The sequence below is a fragment of the Bison bison genome, unplaced genomic scaffold (genome assembly GCF_000754665.1).
Source record: "Bison bison bison isolate TAMUID 2011002044 unplaced genomic scaffold, Bison_UMD1.0 scf7180017864205, whole genome shotgun sequence".
Classification (NCBI taxonomy): Eukaryota; Metazoa; Chordata; class Mammalia; order Artiodactyla; family Bovidae; genus Bison; species Bison bison.
The window spans coordinates 1321286-1333275 of NW_011494777.1; the positions used below are offsets into that span (position 1 = coordinate 1321286).

The 11990-nt window shown below is 46.3% G+C and overlaps 1 protein-coding gene across 4 annotated transcripts in view; it reads right to left on the reverse strand.

The window, feature by feature from the left end:
* ETS1 (v-ets avian erythroblastosis virus E26 oncogene homolog 1) overlaps positions 1-11990 on the reverse strand; it is a 139486-nt gene that overhangs the window by 58010 nt on the left and 69486 nt on the right. The window contains exon 1 of one of the 4 annotated variants that reach the window (XM_010844679.1): positions 9565-10680. The exons of the other annotated variants lie outside the window; for them this stretch is intronic. The gene's annotated coding sequence lies outside the window, so the exon portion shown is untranslated. Of the gene's footprint in view, positions 1-9564; positions 10681-11990 lie in introns of those variants that run through there. 4 annotated transcript variants of the gene reach the window in all.

Consider the following 11990-nt stretch of genomic DNA (forward strand, 5'->3'; position numbering starts at 1 on the left):
CAGATCGATGCGCCCAATAGGCCAATGGGTGGAGAGCAGAGGAGCCAGGATCAATGCAAAGGGAGGGAGCAGAAGCTGGTCTCCGTCCGAGGCCTCAGGTGGGACAGAGACAGATGGAAGTGGGACGAGGGATGCGCAGCCTTCATCCGCTCCTGGTAAGTGGCTCGGCCGCATCAGGAAGCCATTAGGAAACTGCAGCCACCACAGCCCCAAGTCGGACAACGGAACAGCCCGGCTGCTAGTGAAAGGGCTCACTATCTGCCCAGACACCAGCTCCCTGCCTGGCGGAGCCACAGCTGGCGAGCCCCCAGCTCTCCCGGGCGTGTGGCTGTGTGCTCACTCGCAGCATCAGGGAAGAACAGCAGGGGCTCTCAACAAGAGACGCGGGTCCACGTTCCCCGGGCCCTGCTGGACAGCCTGGCCAGCACACCTTTATTCCAAAAGAGTCACTGGGGCTTCTATCAGGGTGATGGAAACGTCCCAGAGTCAGTGATCGGTGACAGCTGCACAACTCTGTGAATGGAATAAAACCCCCTCAACTGTATACTTGCACATGGAGAATTTCATATTAAGCGAATTACATCTCAATTTAAAAAACAGTATTTTTCAAAGAGCTAGCAATCTGCCTGCTATGATCCAAGCAGTGGGAATAACTCGATGATGGGGAGACAGGGACCCTGCCCTGGGAGCATCCTTGCAAGGGGAATACCTTGATGATGGGGAGACGGGGACCCTGCCCCAGGAGTTTCCCTGCAGTGGGAATACCTCGGGGACAGGGAGATAGGCACCCTGCCCTGGGAGCTTCCCTCTAGTGGAATAAACAAACCCCACAGAAGCACACAGACAGCAGCTCCATACTTACTGCTCAGGACAAGCTGTGGGGATGACAGAGGCCGAGTAACGGGCTGGGTTCCAGAAGCAGCAGGGCAGGGGTGCTGACGTCCAGAGTGTAGGGGTTGACGAAGGAGAGGGGGCCAATGTGTCAAGGGCCATGGCCGAGTGGGTGGCATCCATGAGAGGGACGAGACATGGATGTGACCTCAGCCCCAGGAAAGCCTCAGGAGACAGCAGACGGGCCTCACGGGAGACAGGGGAGACACTCGGGAGGCGGACGTCTGGGGTCTACAACTCCTGGGAGCATTTACACAAGGACCAAGAGAGAGGCCATGGACTCCAGGAGACAAGCAGAGATCCCCCCAAGTTCCCCTCACTCCAAGCTGTCTCCAGAAGAGGCTGCCTGAGTGCTCATTGAAGGTGACAGGAGCATTTGTACATTTCTACATTTAAGGCTTTTAGAAGAAGGAAGTCTCCATCAGACTGGCTCTTTCTGGAGGTTTCTCTCCCAATCCCAGGAAGGGTAGGAGGGTGAGAAAAGGAAACACAGACAGAAAAGGCTTCAGGCAAACAAACACTGGACCAACTCCCGAACCAAGAGAGACGCAGTCACAACACTTGTGACCAAATGGGACCTTTTGGAAAATTCTTTTCCAGGAGGGATCTTGAGTTTGGGCCCCTGGAATGCCCCAGAGCAATTATGATTGGTTCCTGGGACCCTGACTCAGATTGTGCACCCGCTCCGCTCCACCCTCGGCTCCACCCTCGGCTCCACCCTCGGATGAGTAAATAAACTGACCCAGGGACTGACTGGAGGGAGGGAGCCAGGAGGGGAGGGAGGGGCAGGAGCAGCATGGGAACCCGGAGAACGCAAGAGCCGACTCTGGTGCAAGGGACAGACAGATGAGAAGTCCAGTCTGCTCCAGAGACTGGTGGGGTGGCGAAATTCAAGAAATAACTCTCTGAGCCTTACACACCGCTCCAGTTGGATCCAGCCCTGCCCTGGCAGCCTGCTCATTGCTGCTTTATAATATACTGAATTAGTCACTGGCTTAGCAAGCACATTTAAACACACTGCAGCCCAGCCGTTTAAAGACACAGGATCCCTCTTCCAGCTGCCAGATTCTGCCTGTAAATCAACCATGACAATTGGCACGGGCAGACTCCAGAGGTACAGGGTACTGAAGGCATCTTCAGGGGCAAAGCGCTTTAGTGGAAAAGCCTGCTAGAACTGGCAGAGAGGTGAGGTCTGCTGGGCATTTGCTGGGGGACAGTGGGGACATAGGGTATGGAGAAGAAAGCACGGCCAGTGGGCTTTTTCTGATCTGATGCTTATTAGCTTTAGGAGGCTGCCAAGTGGATTCACTGACCTGGCCCTCCCCAGCAGCAGGCTCACCCCGGGAGGGCAGCCTGGAGGAGGCAGTTCTACTCCGGGCCGCCTACACTGACAGGTTTGTAGAGGTTTCCTCCTAAACCTCACATACTTAGGTCACTCCCAGGAAAGAGGAGGAGGACAATTAAAATAATTCAATATCCTGATAACGACAATTCCAAGAACCGGCCCTGCTGACCTGGCCAGGGCCTGAACACGCTGCTTTAGAGCTGGACTCGTGGGACCTGAGGCCTGGCTCGAGTTTGGTTAAGTGTGCGTGAGAGAAAGAAAACATACCAGCAGCCACAGGGACTGGTCTGGCCCCCCTCGGTTATGGGGGTGTCGAGTGGAAAATTTTCTGTAACCAGGTTCACAGTAACCACAGTCCTAACAACCACTGAAGCAACAACAGCACTGTCAGCAAAGAACATCTGTACGGACACGGCAGCCTGAGACAGAGGATAACAACACCATTCACGAGACCCTGTGTCAGCCGACAGGTGTCCTACGAGAATTCTCTCAAACCCTTACAAGAGCCCTGAAAGCTCCTTAGGATGACCTCCTTTGTAAGGTTTATAAAAGGAAGGCTCTGGGAAGTTAAAAACTTTCCCTAAGGGCACATTAGCAAGCAGAAAATTCAAGCACAGGGCTGTCTCACCTCCAAACCCTGCTCTTTTCAGGGCAGGGCAGTGGCTGCAGGGAGAGACCACATCACAACCAACATCATGAGTGAGAGGCTGTGGGATTCACGGATGAAGAAGACTTTCTGTGGAGCCACCCAATGATAGGTCCCTCCCCTGCAACGATCAGGTCTCCTCTACCAAATGGGAAGAGAATGCATCTGTATCTTAAGATGATGCTAAGAAACCTTCAGAATAAACAGACCACCTGATGAATATAAGAACCGAACACTCATGACTGAAAGGATGGACTGCATGTAGACTCCGTTAGAACAGGAATTTGAAGAAGACTCTCAAATAGATTCGTGGGGTTATTTGTGTGGGAGGGGTCTCCTGTGTATCATGCACCATCTTTTGGAAATTCAAACACTAATTCCTTGAAACTGGTTTGCCCATAAAAACACTGCTAGTCTTTTCTTACAAAGCAGGTGGCTGGGGACCTGGGACACTGGACTCACCCTTGGCCTCCCCTTGCTGTCTGCAGTCAATGCCTGTGAGCAACGCAGGCTTCACCCGACCCTGTGAAGCCAGAAACAAGTTGCCAGGACCCCAACTCATCTAAAACATGAAACTGCTGTTTTGTTCATCCAGCTCTGCAAACCCTTTAGAGACACTGCAGCCAGCCCGGACTTTTCACATTTCTCCTATCAGCTCATCCATCACGGGTGAGGGCATGGAAAAGCCACAAGGCTTCCCTAAGAGAGGCCTTCAGAAATCCAGAAATAAAGAGATAATTAAAAAAAAAAAAAATCTCCAGCTGAATCAGAGGTGAACGCTACAGGTCAATCATATAGACACTGATTCCTTCCATGCATGTGTTTATTTTTCTACAAACATTCCTGTTGCATCAAGTGCACTTAAGAGTTAGACGTGTGCCTCTGAATATCCGCTGCCTGGAGGATTCTCAAGCACAGGGTGGGGGGCCATCTTTATTCCTTGGTTTCCCAATCTGGAACATGGAGGCCGACGCCCCATCTCTCCTTATACAGGTTGAGTAAATTTAGGGACCCACGTTTCATTTGTCCACTTTTGAAAATGCACATGCAAGGGATGGGCACTATGTTTTTGGCTTCCTCTCTATTTCACAGCCCAGTGGTCTATATTTATAGATAGATTGGATGTTTTCTTCCTTAGCCTGAGCTTAATGAGGAGCCCAAAAGAGCACACGGCTGAGAAGGATGCGTCAAGAATCAAAGCCTCTGATGAGAATGTTAGGAAATTTTCTCTCCAAACAGATTCTAAGTTGGTAGAACTTTGTAATTAGGAAGATCTAAGTTTAAATGTATGACTTGAAAGTTCTATGGGCTTGGGGAAATTATGACAGCCTTTCTGGAGCTCCATTTCTTACCTTCATAAGGGAGGTTAAACCACCAATCTTGGTACAAACTCTTATGTATAAAACAAAGGATAAGGAGATACTGTACGCAGGGCATATAGCTCACCTTTTATAATTATCAATGACTTCTGACCTTGAAAAATTATGAATCACTATTGCTGTGCACCCATAACTTATATAATATTGTACACCAACCATACTTCAATAAAAACAATTTTTAAGAAACATTTTTAAAAAATAAAAATAAAATACCAACTTCCTAGGATTATTTAAAGAATGTAGCTATTTGTGCAAACATTTTGCAAGGGCCTGGCACATAGTAGGCACTGCAGAATTGTTAGTTTCACTTCTCTCAGGCCCCCAAACTGAGGCGCAGATACATACAGAGACCAAAAACAAGCATCTGGCAGCACGTTTGGTTCCCATTAGGAGGCAAGGCAGGTGTAAGACTGACCTCGTGATCTGATGTGAAATCAAGGATGCATTTCCTGTACACACACACGATTCACCCTCAGAGAGTTCCTAGGTATTCAACATGGCCACGTTGTATCAACTCTTCTAGTGATTTAATAGTGTTCCTTGCATCACCCATGCCTCCGGAGTCTGTAAACGTGAGCTCATTAATGCTCCCAGTCTCTCCAAGCAAAGGCAGCTCACTCCCCAGGAACGCCCTGCTTCCAGGGAATGCGGAGCTGATAGCTAACACAGACAGGAGGCTCAACACACAGGAGGCTCAACCCGGCAGCTCAGAGCAAATCAGGTGTCCTGACTCTCATTCCAGGCAGTAAAAGGTAGAAGGGGATGAGCCCCTATCTGGGTACACCTGTCTGGCCGTCAGCACAGAAAATGCTCAACCAGGAAAAGGGATGACCGAGGATTCCGTAGGTCTAACCAAAATGACTCAGAAGTGGAGGCCTGCACCCCGTTTGCAAGCGGTGACACCCTTGGCAGTCACACGAACATTTGCTTTGCAAGACTAAATCTTCCTGACAAGACTGAAGTTAGCACCCAAATTCAAAAATGCCAAATAACCCTATTGTTTCCTATTGTTTGCTACAATCAGGTATACCAGGCTCTACACCCATTGCCTGCTCCTCTTCCCTGAGAATCCAGACCTTGCCCCAAACCCTGGCCAGGACATTGCTGGCCATTTAGGATTAAACTCACTCTCAAGGAAACAGCAACATGCCAAGGGGCTATTTTCCCCGTGTAGTATCTGGTCTTGGAATGCTCTGGCTTCCAGAATGACCAAAACAGGGAGGGGGAGATCACTTATTTTTATTGCTAAGGAACAACACTTTGTTTTAAGGGAACAATCTCATATAACTTCAGTCAACTCCAAGTGTATATATACCTGGTGCCAGACCAAAGAACCCTGTCCCAAGTGGAAACTAATGGGGAAGAAAATGTAAAATGTAAATCTTGTACATCTCTTTGGCACAGTTCTTTGCCTCTCCTACTGTGTGTTGTGGGAAAGTGTTATTTTTTATCTTGAAGTGTTCCTCTGGCTACCTGAAATTGCTGCTCATCATTAAAATGGACCTCATTTGCTAAAAAAGGGTAAACTGAGGCTCAGAAGACCAAAGCAATTGTGCATATATTTCAACCTAGCGAAACAGAGGTTGGACAGGAATTCTTTCCCAAACTCCTTAGAGTAAGTAAAAATAAAATAAAGTGTATTTCTCAAAGTCCAAGGTTCAGCCTGCCCCTAGAGGAGAATTGCATATTTGTCTAGAAGTCTATGGGGTAACTCACCTTTTTCTTTTTAACTTCTTGAGAAAGAACTAACCTACCATCCTACTTAAAGTTTGTCCAGTGTCTGCATCATGGAAAGCTGGGCAAATTTCCAGATCCCGTGTCATCGTAATCTGTGCCACCTACTCAAAGCTCAGTAATTAGCCGACTGTGGACAGGCGATCCACTAAGCATACAGAAAATATGCAGTGACATTTCTCTAGCAAGAGAGCAGAGAATGTTCTCTTAACATCTCTACCTCCAGCTAATCTTTAGCAGCCGTAGCAGTAATGATGAATTTTATTATACCATGTTCTCATCAATTCAAGAAAAGATTAAAAATGCGTGTGGCCAAGTGGAAATGCCCAGGGGTTTGGAGAACAACAGCTTCTGGTTCTAACTGTGCCCCTTACTCACCAAGTCACCTTGGGAAAGAAACCTGCCATCACAAATGGGCATCAGTTTCCCCACTTGTTAACACAATGGTAACTCCAGGGATGACCTCAAAGAGGTGGAAGTCACATGTCATACTGCAAAATGCTATGGGATCAGGACCAAGCAAGAAGTGAAATAGTAAACAATATGCACAAACAGATCTTAGTATCTCCCCAAGTACACAAACACCCAAATATTTTTGAGAAGGGTGAGCTCTGGCATGAAACACAGCTGGACTTAAATCTAAACTCCACTCACCCACTGTGTGGCCGTGGGCACACTGTTTAGCCTCACAGATGCTTCATCTGGGAGACAGGAATAATATTCAGCTATTAGAGATGCCATAAAAGAATGAGATTCTTGGCACATTAGTAAGCTGGCATCCAACAACTAACAGAAAAGAAAAAAAGAAATAGATAAAAACGAGATGAGAGATGCCTACACAAGTACACAGGGATCAACTCTGCCCTCTTATCAGTTTTTCCACCAAACTTGCACGCTGATCTAAGGTCCCAGCTCCTGAAAGAAAAGGGCACCTGGGTCAGACCCAAAATGCAGCAATAACATCAAGAACTTGATTTTCAGATAACAGCTGTATACAGGCGCCATTCCTCCACTGCCATTGAAAGGCCAGCAGCCTACGCTCACCACACCCCAGCACATACTCTCAGCTTCCTGGACCTGGGGAAACCAGAGCAGCTGGGATCCCCAGGCAGCCAGCCCTGTAGGAAGGCCAGACCCCTATCCCTGAGCGCCCAGCAGCCAAGGACTGGGCCCCTCCTTGGGTACAAACAGGAGACTGGGGCCTCACCGGAGTGGCTTTGAGCAGAACGCGTTCCTGCTGCAGGAGGCGACTGTTTACGCCCAGAGCAGTACTCTGAGAAGGGCAGCTGAGATAAAGCAGCTCTGGCTCAGCTCACAGGCTCAGTCAGCCCTGGGGACGCAGCTGGGACCATGGACCCGCAGAATCACCTTCCTCCAGAGTAGACCCCACCCCCGTCAGACTGGAGTTGCTTCCCACTGCAGCCGTAGCAAAGGTTGATGGAAATAGCAAGCTGTTTCATGAACGGGGACCAAGAGGGAGGTGTGATGCCTGGTCCAGCATCACCCCAGACATGCATTTTTCCAACTGTAAGCAAGGCCTGGGACAACCCCCAATGCCTCTTTCAGTGGACGGTAATCTTCGCAGATAACTCAAAATCATCTAGAGGATGGAACTGTGATTAACAGAATCTGGGGATCCAGAGAAAAATATCCCCGTTTTTGCTCACCTCTTGAATGACATTTCATGCTCTCTCACAGCCTGAGTTATTTCAAATATTATTTAGAGTCATAAACTATCTGTATTAAGAGAAACCTTACAGGTCATCTTCTCCAGTGAGTTTTATTTCACCACTGAAGAGTCTGAGGTCCAGAGAAAGGAAATTACTTGCTCAAGGCCACATAGACAAATGGTTGCAAAACCATGGCTAGAATCCAGGCTTCCTGGCTCTCCAGGCAGTGATGGGTCCCCAAGAGTGGACATGTGACTTAGAACACAAAATGTAATCCTAGGAGGCTAAGAGGTCTCCCTTTATCATTCATAAATCCTCACTGCATTCCAGGCATTTAATTAGCATTTTAGTGAAATAAGATAACCAATGAATAATGTATAACCACCCCCCCCAAAAAAACCCTAGGCAGGGAACCTCAAATATAGGAGAAAGAAAAATTAATACTAGAAGTATAGAAGTCAACACATGGAAATTTTCCCACAGAAAATTCCCTGTAGTGGATTTTCTGAAAGGTATTTGAACATCAGACTCAATCACACACTCTCATGGATAATCATAGTGATTATCTGAGTACAAAACTGTAATTGCACAAAAATATCTTTAACTCAGTGCATGTATAATACCAGCACATAGTAGGAGTTTCTAAATACACACTTCAAAAACCAGGTATCTACAAACACTCACCAGGGTTAGGAACCTTTGGCCTGACCTAGATTCTTATTTTGCATTTGTACCTTGAAAATATGTACCTGATTGATTCTGTCATCTTCTCTGAGGTTTAACGCTTATTCTGATAAACTGATACAGAGGTTTTAACAACTAACAGTATGAGTGGGAGGTAAAGTAATGCTACCAAAAAAAAATAAAAAAGACAACAGCTCTCTCATAAGCCTTTTTAATAACACTGCTCTTTTCTTAAAATCTCCCTATTTTCAAAGGCAAAATTCATCCTGAGATGCAAAAGGTTCTCACGCGGGTCCTGACCTGACACTTCTGTCTCTCTTCTCTTTCTACAATCGAGGTATTTTTCTTCATGTTTATGTAAGCCTTTCTTTCACTCCAAATTTTCAGCATTCTCCCCACGCTATTCTATTTAAAATAATCCTCTCCATGTTTTTAGCACCTCTTTCAAATACTTTTGAAATACCCATGTTCTCCCTGAAGCTGACCCAAGAAATTATTCTAGCCCAGAAGTGTTGGAAGAAAGCACCCAACAGACGGAAAATATAAACAATCATTGACCCCCATGTACTTCTACAAGTTCAAGTAATGGTCTTCCTGCACTACTGGCCATGAAAGCCCCTGGAGCACAGGGACTATTCCATCTGGGTTGCCCTGACCTGTGCAGGACATAAAGTATCCAGAAAAGATGACACAGACAGTGGAAACAGCAGATCCAAGACTACCCTCCCAGCACTTGGACTCGAATTCCTATCCAAGCGCCATGATTAGTCCATATGGGAGTTTTCCCAAAAGTCTATAATATATCACTTAAATTCTTTAATTTTTTTATGCTATTTCCTATCATTCTTTCATTACTCCTTTCATAACTTCTTACTCTATTCTCCCTCACCTCTCTTCTTTCTCTTCTTTTTTTAGAAAAAAGAGATACTACAGTTAAATGTACCAATTCCCTTCCTCCCATCCTAAAAAATGAAGGGCTTAGATTTTTACCCTTTGTTTTTACCCCTGTTAATGGTACCAAAAAAAAAAAAAACATTTTTTTTTTTTTGCCCCTTTTGATCCCAATGTAAAGCTTCTCATCTTGGATAAACATTACACCAAAAAATGTCATCATCTTCACATGTGTAAATGAAATAAGTAGGGGGAAATGCCAATATTTCCCCCTACTCAGAAGTTCATTTTCACACACACACACCCTACATGCTTAAAGCTTACAGTTCCTCCGCAGAATCTTGCAAAGCAGAAATCAACAGCTCAGCATAGCTCCTCAAAGCTACCGAGAGGTTTCAAATGCTTCGAGCGAACGCGTTTGAGGTTGATTTTTAGTTGTTTCCCAGGCGCTGAGAAATATTCTATTATGTGTCAAAAACACATTTAAAAATATAACTCACGGCTGGGGGAAACCACACAGAACTTGAATTTCTTCAAACTCTGAATCTTGTCCTTTTAGCTTACTCTGGATGGCCTAAAACCCTAAAATTAGCAACTTAGAGCAGGTATCATAAAAATACTGTTGTCCAAAATCAGTGTCTACGTGCTGTGTACCCAGTTTCCGGGGAGAGTCCTACTCTACGTTTACCTCTCATTCTGGTATAATCACTAAAAGCACCCTTATACTCTGAAAAGTGTCCCAGTTTGGATGGTAAATTTTAAGGACACACCATCAAGATCTGAAGTCCAATAGCCCACAGCTTTCCAATGCTGCACTGGGTCTTAAAGCACCATCTGGGCCAATATCTTACAGTTCTCAGAGACAGAATGAAAAGCTACAGAAAAAGGACAATGGAGACCAGCTGATGGGCAGTAAGAAGCCACCTTTCCAGTGCCCAGTGACAAGCCTGGTCCCAAGGGGCAGAAACTGGAAAGAACATGGGAAATATAAAGAACCTGGCCAAATAATCAATAAACACTTATGGCTCAAACAGCAATATTTTGAGTGTTTCTGTAAGCATGGCTCCCTGCCAATGAAATTGGATCTGCTGTAACCTACCCTACAGGCCAATTTCTTTCTGTATCTGCATGGAGACTATAAACTACACAATTAAAAAGAAAACAGTAACACAGATAGGCATAGGGCTTCAGAGAAGTGGCCAAGTAGAAATAGGCTGTTTCTGCAACTTGAAAAATATGTACTAATGTTCTAGAAAAAGATCTCTTCAACCCAACTCCAGCAAAATGGAGCTGTAGATACATGACAAAGAAGCATGATAGACTGGGGGACTGTCTTAACATTCCAAACCCTGAGTTAAGAAGAGCTTAATAGCTGTAAGTAAAAAAAAAAAAAGGATGCTGAGAGTTGTTTTAATCGCTAAGTCATGTCGGACTCTTGGCAACCCCAGGCTCTTCTGTCCATGGGATTCTCCAGGCAAGAATACTAGAGGGGGTTGCCATTTCCTTCTCTAGGGCATCTTCCCAGATCAGGGATTGAACCTGCTTCTCCCGCACTGGCAGGCGGATTCTTTACCGCTGAGCCACGAGGGATGCCCAGAATGCTGTGAATAGGGTGGTAAGTCCCATCAGAGATTCCGTCTGAGCAAGGGGATCCATGTTTCATTCTAGAGCAGCCAGATAAAAACATGGGGACAAACTCCTCTCTGTGATATCTGTGGGGCCCCAGGGGTATTGTATGGAGAAAATGCTCCCCATAAGGCAGTGATTGAGGAACCAAGACCTCACCCATGGACAAGCTGCCAGGGCGTCCGTTGGTTTCCCTCTGAGCTGTGGGCCGTGCAAGGCGAGCAGGTCTCACATAGCATCCTGTGGCTCAACTTCCCTCCTTGTACCAGAATACACCCAAGATTAAAGGTAAAAGGGGAAGGCGTGGCAGAGAATGAGATGGTTGCATAGCATCATCCACTCGATGGACATGAGTTTGAGCAAACTCTGGGAGACAGTGGAGGACAGCGAAGCCTGGTGTGCTGCAATCCCTGGGGTTGCAAAGAGTCAGACACAACTTAGCAACTGAACAACAAAAACAGCATGCCCTGACCCATGACATGGGCTTGAAAACTCTACACTTTAGGCAGAAAAAAAAGTAAAATGTATTTGCTGCACAGACAACAAACGCAGGTACCTCTGGCCTCCTTACAAGAAGGAAAATTAAATTACATCTGTATTAAGAAAACAAGCTAGTTACTGATCTGTGTCTCTTGTCACCCTGTTTGTGAGTGAGATCCACGCAGAGCTGCGTCCATGATGAAAGAGGTAAAACAGGCTGAATGGGGAAGCTCCGGGAAGGATGCAACCTTGGAAGTGAACACAATCCCGTCCGCACCTGTGAGAAAAGGAACTCCGTCTGGAAAGCATTGGAAAAAACAAGAAACCTGGTTCTCTGCTTGGTGATCTCAGGCAAGCGTTACTGGAATCTTTACGCATCTTCTTAAAGCAACACACCTGACTGCTGGCCCTGGAGGGAGTTCACAGGACAGACAGGCCCTCGCCCCTAACTCAGAGGAGTCATGCAGGTGACAGGGAACCCTTGCCTTCCTGAACTCCCAAAGCACCGGCCCCCCTAGTGCGGCCTCTTTTAATTCCCTGGCTTTCTGTGAATAACATGGTGTTTTACCTAACATATAAAATATAAAATGCTCCGCATGGCTCATCAATTTGTAAATTTCTAACCTTGAGCCCTGAGGAAATTA